The following is a 16995-nucleotide window of genomic DNA, read 5'->3' on the forward strand; positions in this document are numbered from 1 at the left end:
ACCATTACCAATAACAGAGGCTACAACAAAACATGCTAACCTCTCACCATTACCAATAACAGAGACTACAACAAAACATGCTAACCTCTCACCATTACCAATAACAGAGGATACAACAAAACATGCTAACCTCTCACCATTACCAATAACAGAGGCTACAACAAAACATGCTAACCTCTCACCATTACCAATAACAGAGGCTACAACAAAACATGCTAACCTCTCATCATTACCAATGTATTTATTTATTTCACCTTTATTTAACCAGGTAGGCAAGTTGAGAACAAGTTCTCATTTACAATTACGACCTGGCCAAGATAAAGCAAAGCAGTTCGACACATATAACAACACAGAGTAACACATGGAGTTAAACAAATGTAACCCTCTCACCAGGCTTGAATATGACTCTCACAATATTAACATATGTAGAGTATCTCAGCAGCATGGGACTTTAGGTGAGAAGGACATCTCCAATAAGAATTCCTATTGTAAACTATCTAGGGTTATGACAATAGGGTATTAACTTCAGATGAAATGATTATAGGTTTCTGTTATTGAATCAGGATAAACCATCCCATGCATTAAATTAAAACAATTAATGACTCCACCAAGGCAACATACATAACGTTCCATAGGTGTATTAAAACATTTTCAACCACAAATACATGTTCAGACACAACATCAAAAGAAATTTAAAAAATAATAAACCCCAATGAGTCGTGCACAACCCGTGTCCAAATTAAGCACCTCACATTGTGGTTACTCACTACTTGGTAGATATTCCCTCAGCGAAGTATGGCAGTTCCATGCAGGTTTCCTCACAAAGTCCAAGGCAAGCACAGCTACCCATGCAGACAGTACTCCTTAGCCGTAACCGATATCCCCATGGCAACACGAACTCGTTAAGCTTCCCAAGCAATTATCTCCCGGTGTCACACGATGCTAGGCTAACCTCTAGGCTGGCTAATACCTCCACGACGAGTCGGTAGCTTCAGTCTTTACTAAGTTTTAACTAAATTATAACAACTCTTTTATTAAATAAAACATGTATTTCCCTTCATGTCTTAGTAGCTATGGGTTTTGTTGTAGTTCTGTCGTCTTCTTTTATAATTTTTCTTCACCAACCGTCCTGAGGTAAAACGTCCATCCTTTCATCAACGTCTTTTCCCCTCCCGTTAACCAGGTCAACTCCCATTGGCCACAACTTAACAAGCGACCTTATTGGTCAAAACGTAAACTTCAAAGTAAAACAAACTATTCACTTATACATTAAATAAATATTTCTTCAAAAAGCATAATGCATTAACAACATTACAGTTTAGGAGCAATTCAATCATCTTTTAAATATAATACCAATTAATTATAACAAATAAACTCAACACTTGGTTCAAACAAGGATATTACACAAACATACAGTCAATAATACAGTAGAAAAATAAGTCTATATACAATGTGAGCAAATGAAGTGAAATAAGGGAGGTAAAGGCAAAAAAAGGCCATGGTGGCAAAGTAAATACAATATAGCAAGTAAAACACTGGAATGGTAGATATGCAGTGGAAGAAAGTGCAAAGTAGAAATAATGGGGAGAAAAGGAGCTAAATAAATAAATACAGTAGGGGAAGAAGTAGTTGGGATAAATTATAGATGGGCTATGTACAGGTGCAGTAATCTGTGAGCTGCTCTGACAGCTGGTGCTTAAAGCTAGTGAGGGAGATAAGTGTATCCAGTTTTAGAGATTTTTGTAGTTCGTTCCAGTCATTGGCAGCAGAGAACTGGAAGAAGAGGCGGCCGAAGGAGGAATTGGCTTTGGGGGTGACCAGAGAGATATACCTGCTGGAGCGCGTGCTACAGGTGGGTGCTGCTATGGTGACCAGTGAGCTGAGATAAGGGGGGACTTTACCTAGCAGGGTCTTGTAGATGACCTGGAGCCAGTGGGTTTAGCAACGAGTATCAAGCGAGGGCCAGACAACGAGAGCGTACAGGTCGCAGTGGTGGGAAGTACAGTGGGGGAAAAAAGTATTTGATCCCCTGCTGATTTGGTACGTTTGCCCACTGACAAAGAAATGATCAGTCTATAATTTTAATGGTAGGTTTATTTGAACAGTGAGAGACAGAATAACAGCAAAAAATCAAGAAAAACGCATGTCAAAAATGTTATACAATTATTTGCATTTTAATGAGGGAAATAAGTATCTGACCCCTCTGCAAAACATGACACAGTACTTGGTGGCAAAACCCTTGTTGGCAATCACAGAGGTCAGACGTTTCTTGTAGTTGGCCACCAGGTTTGCACACATCTCAGGAGGGATTTTGTCCCACTCCTCTTTGCAGATCTTCTCCAAGTCATTAAGGTTTCGAGGCTGACGTTTGGCAACTCGAACCTTCAGCTCCCTCCACAGATTGTCTATGGGATTAAGGTCTGGAGACTGGCTAGGCCACTCCAGCACCTTAATGTGCTTCTTCTTGAGCCACTCCTTTGTTGCCTTGGCCGTGTGTTTTGGGTCATTGTCATGCTGGAATACCCATCCACAACCCATTTTCAATGCCCTGGCTGAGGGAAGGAGGTTCTCACCCAAGATTTGACGGTACATGGCCCCGTCTATCGTCCCTTTGATGCAGTGAAGTTGTCCTGTCCCCTTAGCAGAAAAACACCCCCAAAACATAATGTTTCCACCTCCATGTTTGACGGTGGAGATGGTGTTCTTGGGGTCATAGGCAGCAATCCTCCTCCTCCAAACACGGCGAGTTGAGTTGATGTCAAAGAGCTCCATTTTGGTCTCATCTGACCACAACATTTTCACCCAGTTGTCCTCTGAATCATTCAGATGTTCATTGGCAAACTTCAGACGGGCATGTATATGTGCTTTCTTGAGCAGGGGGACCTTGCGGGCGCTGCAGGATTTCAGTCCTTCACGGCGTAGTGTGTTACCAATTGTTTTCTTGGTGACTATGGTCCCAGCTGCCTGACATCCTTGGAGAGCTCTTTGGTCTTGGCCATGGTGGAGAGTTTGGAATCTGATTGATTGATTGCTTATGTGGACAGGTGTCTTTTTTTACAGGTAACAAGTTGCGGTTAGGAGCACTCCCTTTATCCTGTTTAGGATAGGGGGCAATATTTTCACGGCCGGATAAAAAACGTACCCTATTTAATCTGGTTATTACTCCTGCCCAGAAACTAGAATATGCATATAATTGTTTGATTTGGATAGAAAACACCCTAAAGTTTCTAAAACTGTTTGAATGGTGTCTGTGAGTATAACAGAACTCATATGGCAGGCCAAAACCTGAGAAGATTCTAAACAGGAAGTGCCCTGTCTGACCATTTCTTGGCCTTCTATAGCCTCTTTATCGAAAACAGAGGATCTCTGCTGTAACGTGACATTTTCTAAGACTCCCATAGGCTCTCAGAAGGTGCCAGAACGTTGAATGATGACTGCAGTCCCTGGCTGAAAAACAGTAGCGCATTTGGATAGTGGTCGATCTGAGAACAATGAAACGGGCGCGCGCATGCACGTGAAGAGTCCATTTTACATTTTCAGTCTTTGAACGAAAACGACGTCTCCCGGTCGGAATATTATCGCTAATTTACGAGAAAAATCGCATAAAAATTGATTTTAAACAGCGTTTGACATGCTTCGAAGTACGGTAATGGAATATTTTATATTTTCAATTTTTTGTCAAGATATGCGCCGGCGCGTCACCCTTTGGATAGTGTCTTGAACGCAAGAACAAAACGCACGCTATTTGGATATAACTATGGATTATTTGGAACCAAAACAACATTGGGTGTAATCTAGAAGTCCTGGGAGTGCATTCTGACAAAGAACAGCAAAGGTAATCCAATTTTTCTTATAGTAAATCTGAGTTTGGTGAGTGCCAAACTTGGTGCGTGTCAAAATAGCTAGCCAGGATGGCCGGGCTATCTACTCAGAATATTGCAAAATGTGCTTTCACCGAAAAGCTATTTTAAAATCGGACATAGCGATTGCATAAAGGAGTTCTGTATCTGTAATTCTTTAAATAATTGTTATGTATTTTGTGAACGTTTATCGTGAGTAATTTAGTAAATTCACCGGAAGTTTCGGTAGGTATGCTAGTTCTGAACGTCACATGCTAATGTGAAAAGCTGTTTTTTGATATAAATATGAACTTGATTGAACAAAACATGCATGTATTGTATAACATAATGTCCTAGGAGTGTCATCTGATGAAGATCAAAGGTTAGTGCTGCATTTAGCTGTGGTTTTGTTTTTGTGACATATATCCTAGCTTGAAAAATGGGTGTGAATTATTTCTGGATGGGTACTCTCCTGAAATAATCTAATGTTTTGCTTTTGTTGTAAAGCCTTTTTGAAATCGGACAATGTGGTTAGATAAAGGAGAGTCTTGTCTTTAAAATGGTGTAAAATAGTCATATGTTTGAACAATTGAAGTTTTGGGATTTTTGAGGACTTTGTAATTCGCGCCACACCCTATCATTGGATATTGGAGCGGTGTTCCGCTAGCGGAACATCTAGATGTAAGAGGTTTTAAGAGTGTGCTCCTAATCTCAGCTCGTTACCTGTATAAAAGACACCTGGGAGCCAGAAATCTTTCTGATTGAGAGGGGGTCAAATACTTATTTCCCTCATTAAAATGCAAATGAAATTAGAATTTTTTTTACATGCGTTTTTCTGGATATTTTTGTTGTTATTCTGTCTCTCACTGTTCAAATAAACCTACCATTAAAATTATAGACTGATCCTTTCTTTGTCAGTGGACAAACGTACAAAATCAGCAGGGGATCAAATACTTTTTTCCTCCACTGTATATGGGGCTTTGGTGACAAAACAGATGGCACTGTGATAGACTGCATCCAATTTATTGAGTAGGGTATTGGAGGCTATTTTGTAAATGACATCGCCGAAGTCGAGGATCGGTAGGATGGTCAGTTTTATAAGGGTATGTTTGGCAGCATGAGTGAAGGATGCTATGTTGCGAAATAGGAAGCCAATTCTAGATTTAATTTTGGATTGGAGATGCTTATAGTGAGTCTGGAAGGAGAGTTTACAGTCTAACCAGACACCTAGGTATTTGTAGTTGTCCACATATTCTAAGTCAGAACCGTCCAGAGTAGTGATGCTGGACGGGCGGGCAGGTGCAGGCAGCGATCGGTTGAAGAGCATTTAGTTTTACTTGTATTTAAGAGCAGTTGGAGGCCACGGAAGGAGAGTTGTATGGCATTGAAGCTCGTCTGGAGGTTAGTTAACACAGTGTCCAAAGAAGGGCCAGAAGTATACAGAATAACACCAATAACAGAGGGGGTCTGATCTTTGTGCCTCTGTAACTTTCTCATTCATCATTATTCACGATTCATTCATGATTATTCATAATCATGGTAGCATCCACATGAACGTAGAAGTGTTCAGAAACATGTAATATTCTTTCTGACAATACAAGTGAAGTGACTCCAAAATGACAGGACATTATTCACCATTCAGTTTCTATTAGGAAAAACATAATCCAAAACACAACCAAGACAAACTGCAAATGCATTCAACAAGTTTGCAGGATCAGAAGCTTGATGTAATCACTGCAGGCATGGAATATTGGACCCAACACTAAACTTATGACAACTTTAATACAATATAAGTGAATTTGTCCGAATATGTACAACTTTTTCAAATGGGAGAACTAAATACATAAAGTGCTTTCCTTTCTTAACAGTAACACAGCTATGTATGAAAATACCCTCAAAAAAAAGGTGACATTCTGTAAGGTCACCTAATATGAAACATTATATCTCAAATCCAAAATGCAGGAGCATAGCACCACATTTAAAACTGTAAGCTTCACTATCCAAACACATATGGTGTGGACTATGTGTGTCTGGTAAACACATGTGGATCTGGTGAACAGTTATCACTTGTTGACCAACTACAGGAATACTGACCTCAGAGTCTCCAGTTTACAGTGGGGATCCCCCAGTCCAGCAGAGAGCAGCTTCACTCCTGAATCCTTCAGGTCATTGTTACTCAGGTCCAGCTCTCTCAGGTGTGAGGGGTTTGACTTCAGAGCTGAGACCAGAGAAGCACAGCCTTTCTTTGTGACTCCACAGCCTGACAGCCTGCAACGAGATCATCATGACTTCACAAACACACTGTTAATTTAACACCAGTAGTATAGAAGGACAGCGGTAGATGCATTTGGTTCATATTCCATAACAACAAATAGATTCATCTTCCATCAATGCATTTATTCAATATGTTTTTCAACATACATATTATAATACATATTTTTCTCTAAACATAATATTTCTTCCTGATTTATACTTCTTATATGTCATTTCATTTACTCACAGAGCAGCTCTGGAGGCTTTGACCACTGGCAGCAGCCTCAGAAGACCTTCCTCTGATCTGGAGTATTTCTTCAGGTCAAACACATCCAGCTCCTTTTCTGAAGTCAGCAACACAAAGACCAGAGCTGACCACTGTGCAGGTGACAGGTTGGGTTTTGAGACACTTCCTGATCTCAGGTAGCTTTGGATTTCCTCCACTAGAGAATGGTCATTCAGTTCATTCAGACAGTGGAACAGATTGATGCTCCTCTCTGGAGAGGGATTCTCCCTGATCTTCTCTTTGATGTACTTGACTGTCTCTTCATGGCTCTGTGAGCTGCTTCTTGTCTTTGTCAGTAGACCTCGTAAGTGCTTCTGATTGGACTCCAGTGAGAGTCCCAGAAGGAAGCGGAGGAACAGGTCCAGGTTTCCCATCTCACTTTGTAAGGCTTTATCCACAGCACTCTTGTAGAAAGTAACTTCAGGCTTTCTGAACAGCAGAGAAAATATACTGGAATTTGTTTGCTGTTTGTCCATGAGATTCTCATTGTTGTTGATGAATGAGAGGAACACATACACAGCAGCCAGAAACTCCTGAATGCTCAGATGAACGAAGCAGTACACTTTGTCCTGGTACAGCCCACATTCCTCTTTAAAGAGCTGTGTGCACAATCCTGAGTACACAGAGGCTTCATTGACATCAATGCCAGCCTCTTTCAGGTCTTTTTCATAGAAAATCAGATTGCCCTTCACTAGCTGTTGAAAAGCCAGTTTTCCCAGTGACAGAATGCTCTCTTTATTCCAGTGTGGACCTGTCTCTTCTTTCCCAAGATACTTTTCATTCTTGTGTTTGGTATGAAACACAACAAGGTGTGTGTACATCTCAGTCAGAGTCTTGGGCATCTCTTCTGTCTTATGTTTCAGCATGTGTTCGAGGACTGTTGCAGAAATCCAACAGAAGACTGGAATGTGGCACATGATGTGGAGGCTCCTTGATGTCTTTATGTGTGAGATGATTCTGCTGGCCAGGTCCTCATCACTGAATCTCTTTCTGAAGTACTCCTCCTTCTGTGGGTCATTGAACCCTCGTACCTCTGTCACCTGGTCAACACACCCTGAAGGGATCTTATTGGCTGCTGCAGGTCGGGTAGTTATCCAGATGAGAGCAGAGGGAAGCAGATTTCCCTTGATGAGATTTGTCAGCAGAACATCCACTGAGGTTGACTCTGTGACGTCACAACAGATCTTGTTCTTCTGGAAGTCTAGGGGCAGTCGGCACTCATCCAGACCATCAAAGATGAACACAACTTTGTACTTGTTGTAATTGGAGATTCTTGATTGTTTGATTTCCATTGAGAAGTGATTGAGAAGTTCAATCAAAGTGTGCTTGTCCCCTTTCATCAAATTCAGCTCCCGAAAAGGGAATGAAAACACAAATTGAACATCCTGGTTTGCTTTTCCTTCAGCCCAGTCCAGAATGAACTTCTGCACAGAGACTGTTTTTCCAATGCCAGCGACTCCCTTTGTCAGCACAGTTCTGATGAGTTTGTCTTGTCCAGTTAAGGGTTTGAAGATGTCGTTACATTTGATTGCAGTCTCTGGTCTTGCTTGTTTCCTGGTTGTTGTCTCAATCTGTCTCAGTTCATGTTCATTATTGACCTCTCCTGTTCCACCCTCTGTGATGTAGAGCTCTGTGTAGATCTTATTGAGAAGTGTTGGGTTTCCTTGTTTAGCGATCCCCTCAAATACACATTGAAACTTCTTCTTTAGATTAGATTTGAGTTCACGTTGGCAAGTCACAGCAAGCTCATCTGAATCTAGAAATAACACAGATGATATTAATATTACGTCTGTTTTAATGCCTACAGTACTGTAGGACTGTTATAAAGTTTTACATTATAATAATTTATTCTCTTAACTGACAGTATAAATGTGTAAATGTTTTCATAATGCATTACAGACTGGTGTAACTGATTATATTATTATTGGTATTATTGATGGTATTATTAATGTTGTCTCTCTCTCTCTCTCTCTGTCTCTCTCTCTCTCTCTAAATTAATCACCACAACACATCCCTGCTGCTACTTGATGAGGTCACTAGGTGTTGTGTTAAGGCTGCTACAATATCATTGAGTTACACAGCTACTTTAGCTGTACTTTAGCTACAGCTTTTAAATGTTATAAAACAGCATTCAACATGAGGCAGACAGATCTTACATTTCTCCAGTGTGTCAGCGAGCTCCTTCTGGTTCATTTTCCTCAGGACGTGCAGTGTGATCTTCAGAGCACCCTCTCTGGCACTGCTCTCCTGCTTCTCATCTTCAGCATCCACCACTTCCTCATCCTGCTTCTGACTCTCAAAGCCTTCTGGGAGTTCTGGACTAAGAATCCTCTTGAACATCTTCAGCTCGTTCTTCACAAATGTAATCATTTTCTCTTCAAGCAACTAAAATAAATCAAGTAAATAAGTTAAGCAAGAGAATAAATGCTTTCTCATTAACACATTAATGAATGACTTACAGATCAACTTTACTTGAGGAAAACAAAAACAAATGTTCATAACAGGATCACATACACTGAATATAGAGTCCAGGTCTGTTTGATGACTCTGGGAAGACTGACCAGTGAGAATCTCTGACTCTGATCTCTCCTGTTGGTTTCTGTGGACAAAACATGAGATTACAGTACACACACACACACACACACACACACACAGTTTTAGGACTATGAAAATGGACTAAAGGATTAGCCTATGGATTATGAAAACAACCAAAAGAAATGTGAAAATGGGAGAGGAGAAATGACTAGAGACAGTGTTGTTTAACTCACTGACCATGACCCATGAGTTCTTCTTACCTTTGTTCAGTAGAAAAGTCTCCCTCTCTAAACTTTATTGGATGATCCATAGACTGGTCACTCTTCATGGACACACAGCTGGGTACAGGGGAGGCTGGTCTCTCCTGCTTGATTGGACTTCAACACAACAGAGACAAACATTACATCTCTCATCTACTCTGATCTCAGATGGGAAACATAAGAAGAGTTCCAAAATGCAACATATCACTTTACAGAAACGTTCGTAATTTTGCGTTTATTGTTTAAAGAAATTATGAAAGAGATTGGTGTGTTGTTTCACTATCTAATCATGGCATGGTCTCTCTCAGGAGTTAACACACTCAGGTCAGGGAGAGTTGGAGAGGCAGGTTTATGGTTCCCCCCTAGACTCTCAGGAGTTAACACACTCAGGTCAGGGAGAGTTGGAGAGGCAGGTTTATGGTTCCCTCTAGACTCTCAGGAGTTAACACACTCAGGTCAGGGAGAGTTGGAGAGGCAGGTTTATGGTTCCCCCCTAGACTCTCAGGAGTTAAAACACTCAGGTCAGGGAGAGTTGGAGAGGCAGGTTTATGGTTCCCCCCCTAGACTCTCAGGAGTTAACACACTCAGGTCAGGGAGAGTTGGAGAGGCAGGTTTATGGTTCCCTCTAGACTCTCAGGAGTTAACACACTCAGGTCAGGGAGAGTTGGAGAGGCAGGTTTATGGTTCCCCCCCTAGACTCTCAGGAGTTAAAACACTCAGGTCAGGGAGAGTTGGAGAGGCAGGTTTATGGTTCCCCCTAGACTCTCAGGAGTTAAAACACTCAGGTCAGGGAGAGTTGGAGAGGCAGGTTTATGGTTCCCCCCTAGACTCTCAGGAGTTAACACACTCAGGTCAGGGAGAGTTGGAGAGGCAGGTTTATGGTTCCCCCCTAGACTCTCAGGAGTTATAACACTCAGGTCAGGGAGAGTTGGAGAGGCAGGTTTATGGTTCCCCCTAGACTCTCAGGAGTTAACACACTCAGGTCAGGGAGAGTTGGAGAGGCAGGTTTATGGTTCCCCCCTAGACTCTCAGGAGTTATAACACTCAGGTCAGGGAGAGTTGGAGAGGCAGGTTTATGGTTCCCCCCCTAGACTCTCAGGAGTTAAAACACTCAGGTCAGGGAGAGATGGAGAGGCAGGTTTATGGTTCCCCCCTAGACTCTCAGGAGTTATAGTCCTCCTGTAGGTTAAGACCTCTGGGGACTAAACATACTATAATCCTTCTATAGGTTAAGACCTCTGGGACTAAACATACTATAGTCCTCTAGGTTAAGACCTCTGGAGACTAAACATACTATAGTCCTTCTATAGGTTAAGACCTCTGGACACACACACACACACACACACACACAGGGAGGGAACGTTGTGTTTGTTTAATATTGTTTTAGGACTATGAAAATGGATAAAAGGATTAGCCTATGGATTATGAAAACAACAAAAAGAAATGTGAAAATGGGAGAGGAGAAATGACTAGAGACAGTGTTGTTTAACTCACTGACCATGACCCATGAGTTCTTCTTACCTTTGTTCAGTAGAAAAGTCTCCCTCTCTAAAGGATATAGGACGATCCATAGACCAGTCACTCTTCATGGACACACAGCTGGGAACAGGGGAGGCTGGTCTCTCCTGCTTGATTGGTCTTCAACACAACAGAGACAAACATTACATCTCTCATCTACTCTGATCTCAGATGGGAAACATAAGAAGAGTTTCATTACAAAACGCTATATATCACTTTCAGAAACGTTCATAAGTTAACTTTTATTGTTTAAAGAAATTATAAATGAGATAGGTGTTTTTTAACTCCCTAATCATGGCATGCAATTGTCCAATGACCGACATGTATTTGTTTATAATGTATCATTTGATGTTTTCATTTCAGAGTCAAATGTTTTTTTTTTCAAAATGCTTTACGTATATCTGCCTCACTCTCAGAGAAATCAGTAGTACTGCTAGGTTTAACACAGTAATAATATATATCTGCCTCACTCTCAGAGAAATCAGTATTACTGCTAGGTTTAACACAGTAATAATATATATCTGCCTCTCAGAGAAATCAGTAGTACTGCTAGGTTTAATACAGTAATAATATATATCTGCCTCACTCTCAGAGAAATCAGTAGTACTACTAGGTTATATACAGTAATAATATATATCTGCCTCACTCTCAGAGAAATCAGTAGTACTGCTATGTTTAACACAGTAATAATATATATCTGCCTCTCAGAGAAATCAGTAGTACTGCTAGGTTTAACACAGTAATAATATATATCTGCCTCTCAGAGAAATCAGTAGTACTGCTAGGTTTAACACAGTAATAATATATATCTGCCTCTCAGAGAAATCAGTAGTACTGCTAGGTTTAACACAGTAAAAATATATATCTGCCTCTCAGAGAAATCAGTAGTACTGCTAGGTTTAACACAGTAATAATATATATCTGCCTCTCAGAGAAATCAGTAGTACTGCTAGGTTTAATACAGTAATAATATATATCTGCCTCACTCTCAGAGAAATCAGTAGTACTGCTAGGTTTAACACAGTAATAATATATATCTGCCTCATTCTCAGAGAAATCAGTAGTACTGCTAGGTTTAACACAGTAATAATATATATCTGCCTCTCAGAGAAATCAGTAGTACTGCTAGGTTTAACACAGTAATAATATATATCTGCCTCACTCTCAGAGAAATCAGTAGTACTGCTAGGTTTAACACAGTAATAATATATATCTGCCTCTCAGAGAAATCAGTAGTACTGCTAGGTTTAACACAGTAATAATATATATCTGCCTCTCAGAGAAATCAGTAGTACTGCTAGGTTTAACACAGTAATAATATATATCTGCCTCTCAGAGAAATCAGTAGTACTGCTAGGTTTAACACAGTAATAATATATATCTGCCTCTCAGAGAAATCAGTAGTACTGCTAGGTTTAATACAGTAATAATATATATCTGCCTCACTCTCAGAGAAATCAGTAGTACTGCTAGGTTTAACACAGTAATAATATATATCTGCCTCACTCTCAGAGAAATCAGTAGTACTGCTAGGTTTAACACAGTAATAATATATATCTGCCTCACTCTCAGAGAAATCAGTAGTACTGCTAGGTTTAACACAGTAATAATATATATCTGCCTCTCAGAGAAATCAGTAGTACTGCTATGTTTAACACAGTAATAATATATATCTGCCTCTCAGAGAAATCAGTAGTACTGCTAGGTTTAACACAGTAATAATATATATCTGCCTCTCAGAGAAATCAGTAGTACTGCTAGGTTTAACACAGTAATAATATATATCTGCCTCTCAGAGAAATCAGTAGTACTGCTAGGTTTAATACAGTAATAATATATATCTGCCTCACTCTCAGAGAAATCAGTAGTACTGCTAGGTTTAACACAGTAATAATATATATCTGCCTCACTCTCAGAGAAATCAGTAGTACTGCTAGGTTTAACACAGTAATAATATATATCTGCCTCTCAGAGAAATCAGTAGTACTGCTAGGTTTAACACAGTAATAATATATATCTGCCTCACTCTCAGAGAAATCAGTAGTACTGCTAGGTTTAACACAGTAATAATATATATCTGCCTCACTCTCAGAGAAATCAGTAGTACTGCTAGGTTTTATACAGTAATAATATATATCTGTCTCACTCTCAGAGAAATCAGTAGTACTGCTAGGTTTAATACAGTAATAATATATATCTGCCTCACTCTCAGAGAAATCAGCAGTACTGCTAGGTTTAATACAGTAATAATATATATCTGCCTCTCAGAGAAATCAGTAGTACTGCTAGGTTTAACACAGTAATAATATATAACTGCCTCTCAGAGAAATCAGTAGTACTGCTAGGTTTAATACAGTAATAATATATATCTGTCTAACTCTCAGATAAATCAGTAGTACTGCTAGGTTTAATACAGTAATAATATATATCTGCCTCTCAGAGAAATCAGTAGTACTGCTAGGTTTAACACAGTAATAATATATATCTGCCTCTCAGAGAAATCAGTAGTACTGCTAGGTTTAACACAGTAATAATATATATCTGCCTCTCAGAGAAATCAGTAGTACTGCTAGGTTTAACACAGTAATAATATATATCTGCCTCTCAGAGAAATCAGTAGTACTGCTAGGTTTAACACAGTAATAATATATATCTGACTCTCAGTGAAATCAGCAGTACTGCTAGGTTTAATACAGTAATAATATATATCTGTCTCACTCTCAGAGAAATCAGTAGTACTGCTAGGTTTAATACAGTAATAATATATATCTGCCTCTCAGAGAAATCAGTAGTACTGCTAGGTTTAACACAGTAATAATATATATCTGCCTCTCAGAGAAATCAGTAGTACTGCTAGGTTTAATACAGTAATAATATATATCTGCCTCACTCTCAGAGAAATCAGTAGTACTGCTAGATTTAATACAGTAATAATATATATCTGTCTCACTCTCAGAGAAATCAGTAGTACTGCTAGGTTTAATACAGTAATAATATATATCTGCCTCTCAGAGAAATCAGTAGTACTGCTAGGTTTAACACAGTAATAATATATATCTGCCTCTCAGAGAAATCAGTAGTACTGCTAGGTTTAACACAGTAATAATATATATCTGCCTCTCAGAGAAATCAGTAGTACTGCTAGGTTTAACACAGTAATAATATATATCTTCCTCTCAGAGAAATCAGTAGTACTGCTAGGTTTAACACAGTAATAATATATATCTGCCTCTCAGAGAAATCAGTAGTACTGCTAGGTTTAACACAGTAATAATATATATCTGCCTCTCAGAGAAATCAGTAGTACTGCTAGGTTTAACACAGTAATAATATATATCTGCCTCTCAGAGAAATCAGTAGTACTGCTAGGTTTAACACAGTAATAATATATATCTGCCTCTCAGAGAAATCAGTAGTACTGCTAGGTTTAACACAGTAATAATATATATCTGCCTCACTCTCAGAGAAATCAGTAGCACTGCTAGGTTTAATACAGTAATAATATATATCTGTCTCTCAGAGAAATCAGTAGTACTGCTAGGTTTAACAAAGTAATAATATATATCTGCCTCTCAGAGAAATCAGTAGTACTGCTAGGTTTAACACAGTAATAATATATATCTGCCTCATTCTCAGAGAAATCAGTAGTACTGCTAGGTTTAATACAGTAATAATATATATCTGCCTCTCAGAGAAATCAGTAGTACTGCTAGGTTTAATACAGTAATAATATATATCTGCCTCTCAGAGAAATCAGTAGTACTGCTAGGTTTAATACAGTAATAATATATATCTGTCTCACTCTCAGAGAAATCAGTAGTACTGCTAGGTTTAACACAGTAATAATATATATCTGCCTCTCAGAGAAATCAGTAGTACTGCTAGGTTTAATACAGTAATAATATATATCTGTCTCACTCTCAGAGAAATCAGTAGTACTGCTAGGTTTAATACAGTAATAATATATATCTGCCTCACTCTCAGAGAAATCAGTAGTACTGCTAGGTTTAACACAGTAATAATATATATCTGTCTCACTCTCAGAGAAATCAGTAGTACTGCTAGGTTTAACACAGTAATAATATATATCTGCCTCTCAGAGAAATCAGTAGTACTGCTAGGTTTAACACAGTAAGAGTATATTTCTGTCTCACTCTCAGAGATCAGGCTATACGGAGTACCAGTACTGAGTCAATGTGCAGGGGTACCAGGTAGTTGAGGTAATAATGAGGCTATAAGGAGTACCAGTACTGAGTCAATGTGCAGGGGTACCAGGTAGTTGAGGTAATAATGAGACTATAAGGAGTACCAGTACTGAGTCAATGTGCAGGGGTACCAGGTAGTTGAGGTAATAATGAGACTATAAGGAGTACCAGTACTGAGTCAATGTGCAGGGGTACCAGGTAGTTGAGGTAATAATGAGACTATAAGGAGTACCAGTACTGAGTCAATGTGCAGGGGTACCAGGTAGTTGAGGTAATAATGAGACTATAAGGAGTACCAGTACTGAGTCAATGTGCAGGGGTACCAGGTAGTTGAGGTAATAATGAAGCTATAAGGAGTACCAGTACTGAGTCAATGTGCAGGGGTACCAGGTAGTTGAGGTAATAATGAGACTATAAGGAGTACCAGTACTGAGTCAATGTGCAGGGGTACCAGGTAGTTGAGGTAATAATGAGACTATAAGGAGTACCAGTACTGAGTCAATGTGCAGGGGTACCAGGTAGTTGAGGTAATAATGAGACTATAAGGAGTACCAGTACTGAATCAATGTGCAGGGGTACCAGGTAGTTGAGGTAATAATGAGACTATAAGGAGTACCAGTACTGAGTCAATGTGCAGGGGTACCAGGTAGTTGAGGTAATAATGAGACTATAAGGAGTACCAGTACTGAGTCAATATGCAGGGGTACCAGGTAGTTGAGGTAATAATGAGACTATAAGGACTACCAGTACTGAGTCAATGTGCAGGGGTACCAGGTAGTTGAGGTAATAATGAGAATATAAGGAGTACCAGTACTGAGTCAATATGCAGGGGTGCCAGGTAGTTGAGGTAATAATGAGACTATAAGGAGTACCAGTACTGAGTCAATTTGCAGGGGTACCAGGTAGTTGAGGTAATAATGAGACTATAAGGAGTACCAGTACTGAGTCAATGTGCAGGGTACCAGGTAGTTGAGGTAATAATGAGACTATAAGGAGTACCAGTACTGAGTCAATGTGCAGGGGTACCAGGTAGTTGAGGTAATAATGAGACTATAAGGAGTACCAGTACTGAGTCAATGTGCAGGGGTACCAGGTAGTTGAGGTAATAATGAGACTATAAGGAGTACCAGTACTGAGTCAATGTGCAGGGGTACCAGGTAGTTGATGTAATAATGAGACTATAAGGAGTACCAGTACTGAGTCAATGTGCAGGGGTACCAGGTAGTTGAGGTAATAATGAGACTATAAGGAGTAACAGTACTGAGTCAATGTGCAGGGGTACCAGGTAGTTGAGGTAATAATGAGACTATAAGGAGTACCAGTACTGAGTCAATGTGCAGGGGTACCAGGTAATTGAGGTAATAATGAGACTATAAGGAGTACCAGTACTGAGTCAATGTGCAGGGGTACCAGGTAGTTGAGGTAATAATGAGACTATAAGGAGTACCAGTACTGAGTCAATGTGCAGGGGTACCAGGTAGTTGAGGTAATTGAGGTAATATGTACATGTAGGTAAGGATAAAAGTGACTAGGCAATCAGGATAGAGATTACATCTCCTCATCCAGGGAGAGCACACACACACACACACACACACACACACACACACACACACACACACACACACACACACACACACACACACACACACACGTGGAGGGAACGTTGTGTTTGTTTAATATTGTTTTAGCACTATGAAAATGGACTAAAGTATTAGCCTATGGATTATGAAAACAACCAAAAGAAATGTGAAAATGGGAGAGGAGAAATGACTAGAGACAGTGTTGTTTAACTCACTGACCATGACCCATGAGTTCTTCTTACCTTTGTTCAGTAGAAAAGTCTCCCTCTCTAAAGGATATAGGTCGATACATAGACCGGTCACTCTTCATGGACACACAGCTGGGAACAGGGGAGGCTGGTCTCTCCTGCTTGATTGGACTTCAACACAACAGAGACAAACATTACATCTCTCATCTACTCTGATCTCAGATGGGAAACATAAGAAGAGTTCCAAAACGCAACATATCACTTTACAGAAATGAGCTTTTATTGTTTAAAGAAATTATGTATTAATTATTACATCTCTCACAGACAAGGA

Source organism: Salmo salar, unplaced genomic scaffold (genome assembly GCF_905237065.1).
Source record: "Salmo salar unplaced genomic scaffold, Ssal_v3.1, whole genome shotgun sequence".
NCBI classification, from domain to species: domain Eukaryota; kingdom Metazoa; phylum Chordata; class Actinopteri; order Salmoniformes; family Salmonidae; genus Salmo; species Salmo salar.